The 3,225-nt window shown below is 38.0% G+C and overlaps 1 pseudogene; it reads left to right on the top strand.

Annotated features, from left to right (window-relative positions):
- On the top strand, positions 1 to 2,918 carry LOC142636726 (uncharacterized; annotated as a pseudogene).
- Positions 2,919 to 3,225: the final 307 nt, after the last annotated feature.

Genomic DNA, 3,225 nt, shown 5'->3' on the forward strand with positions numbered 1-3,225 from the left:
ATGGCGTCCTCTTTGTATTGTTTAAAATTTGTGTACTTGCTTTCTTTCCTCTCAACTATTCATCTCGTTGCCCTTTCCTCATTTTCCTCTCTGCATCCTCTTTAGTCTTTGCCATGGTCACGAAAGGTCTTACTTGTTGCAATTTAAGGAAAGCTTTGTCATCATCAACAACAAGAAGTTTATTTCCTTTGATCCATTAGCTTATCCCAAGGTTGCTTCCTGGACATTAGAAGGAAACAACAGTGACTGCTGCTCATGGGATGGGGTAGAGTGTGATACGTCCAAAGGCCATCTCATTGGTCTTGACCTCCATAGCAGCTATCTCTACGGTTCAATTAACTCTAGCAGCAGCCTTTTCAATCTTATTCATCTCCGATGGCTTAATCTTGCTGACAATCATTTTAACCACTCTCAAATTCCATCCACAGTTTCCAATCTATCCAAACTAACATATCTCAATCTCTTTAATTCTACTTTTCTGGTCAAATCCCATTAGAATTTCACAATTGTCCCAAATGGCATCCCTCAATCTTAGAACCATTTGGAAATCAAGAATCCAAGTCTAGGACGTCTAGTTGAAAATTTAACCTGCCTAGAAAATCTTGATTTGAGCATGGTGAGCATAATATCCATTGTGCCTAATATCTTGGCAAATTTGTCTTCTTTAACTTCCCTTCGTCTCTGTGACTGCAAATTGCATGGGGAATTTCCAGTAGGCATCTTTAAACTTCCAAATTTTCGAGTTCTTAATGTGCGGAAAAATAAAGGTCTCACCGGTTATCTGCCTGACTTTCAATGGAAGAGTCCCCTAGAGGAAATGATCCTCGCAAACACAAGTTTCTCAGGTAAGCTACCTGCATCAGTAGGAAACCTTGGCTCTTTCACTGAAATTGATATGAGTAGGTGCAACTTTTTTGGGTTAATTCCATCTTCACTTCGTAACCTCACAAATCTAAATTATCTGGATCTTTCACTTAACACTTTCGAGGGCAACATTCCATCTTCCTTTGGAAACCTCATCAAACTTTCTTTTCTACGCCTTGCCGAAAATGAACTGATAGGTCCGATCCCTTTTGAGCTTGCAAACTTTACACAACTGACTCGCCTTTTCTATATTATAATTTTCTTTGCTGTCAAATCCTTTTTGGGCTTATGAACCTCACAAAATTATCTTCCTTGGTCCTTGCGGGCAACCACTTTGCAGGCCAAATTCCAAGCTCAATCTTTATGAAAATCTTGAAGTTCTTGATCTTTCCGCAGACAACTTTGTTGGCATAGTGGAGTTTGACAAGTTTGTTAAGCTCAAAAAACTAACTTCCTTGCATCTATCTAATTGTGGAGTGTCATTAATTATTAATGAAACTAGTGACAATACAACTCTTTAAAAGTTCCAAATTTTAGTACTTAGTTCGTGCAACTTGAGCAAGTTTCCTGACTTCCTAGCAAACCAAGATGAACTAAAATGGCTACACCTCGGGACCAACAACATTCATGGACAAGTACCGGAATGGTTTTGGAATGTGAGTATAGAAAATTTAGAGGTTATCGACCTTTCTGAAAACTTTCTTACAAGCCTCGATCAACATCCAATTCCTCTCCCTTGGCCCCGTCTAGCCATTTTAGACCTCACGTCTAACAAGCTCCTAGGATCGCTTCCAATTCCATCCTTCTCCACCTTGGAATATCATGTATCAAACAATTCATTCATTGGAAAAATTCCAGAGTTGATTTGTAACATGAGTTCTCTTCAGGTCCTTGATTTATCAATTAACAACTTAAGTGGTTCACTTCCTCAATGCTTGCACAACTTTGGTGATTGTCTGCTCATATTGGATTTACGAAGGAACACAGTCGAAGGAAGCATCCCACAAACTTGGACAAATGGAAGCAAATTATCGATGATTAGCTTTAGCCAAAACAAGTTTCAAGGGCGATTACCAAGATCTTTGGCCGAGTGTATAATGTTGAAGGCCCTTGATTTCAATAATGACCAATTCAAGGATACTTTTCCGTCATGATTAGGAAACCTTCCAAATTTAAAGCTTCTCATTTTGCGGTCCAACAAATTCTATGGCCCAATAAGGACCCATGAAGAAAAATATGAGTTTCCCAGCCTGCAAATCTTTGACCTCTCCTACAATAGTTTTACAGGAGGTTTGCCATTAAAATTCTTTCAATATACCAATTCTTCTAGACTTGAGAGTGCGAACGAGTTAACATATATTGAAGTACCTTCATCCTTTGTTTTGCAAAACAGTCTTCTAAATCTCGAATGGGGTTTTGATTATAGTTACGCAATAATAATGACAAACAAAGGAGTAGTCACAATTTACGTGAAGGTCAAAGAAGTGTCCACAGCCCTTGATTTCTCAAGTAATAGATTTGTCGGAGATATTCCAGAATCCATTGGAAATTTAAATTTAAAAGAACTTCATTTGCTTAATCTTTCCAATAACATTCTCACTGGCCACATCCCACAAAGTTTAAGACATTTTGTAAATCTGGAATCACCAGACCTTTCTTAAAACATGCTCTTTGGGGAAATCCCACAACAACTAACGCAACTTACTTTCCTGGCATCCTTCAATGTTTCCAATAATCATCTCGTGGGACCTATACCACAAGGAAAACAATTTAATACTTTTCCAAGCAATTCATTTGAAGGAAATCTAGGATTGTGTGGAAGCCCATTGACAAAGAAATGTAAGAATTATGAGGTTTCACTACCATCACCTTCAACTCCTGAAGAGAGTCAAGATTCGGGGTCTCCATTTCAATTTGGTTCGAAAATTGTTTTGATTGGGTATGGATTTGGACTAGTAGTTGAAGTGACTATTGGGCACATTGTGAGTGCAAGGAATCAAGATTGGTTAATGAAGACCTTCAGAATGAGAAAATTGGAGAGGGGATTCATTTAATTAGCTGGATAGATGTCTTTCGAGGATATGAAATTTTTACATTATGCTCTTATCAACTTTTTTTCCTTGTTTAGTAACATTAGTGATTATGTTGTAAAGTCTCTTGTCATTAAATAAGAGATCTGGGGTTTTGTAGTTTTTGTTGGGTTGAAAGGGAAGCAAATGCTTTTGCCCATGTTGTACCTAAAGTTGCTCCCCCTCAAATCCTTTTTCATTTGTAATAAGAACTCTCTACCTGAGTCTGTTTGGGATGGGTGGAGGAAGGATGTTGTCTTTGCATGTGCTTAATGAATTTGATGCGTAAAAA

Source organism: Castanea sativa, chromosome 1, assembly GCF_040712315.1.
Source record: "Castanea sativa cultivar Marrone di Chiusa Pesio chromosome 1, ASM4071231v1".
NCBI classification, from domain to species: domain Eukaryota; kingdom Viridiplantae; phylum Streptophyta; class Magnoliopsida; order Fagales; family Fagaceae; genus Castanea; species Castanea sativa.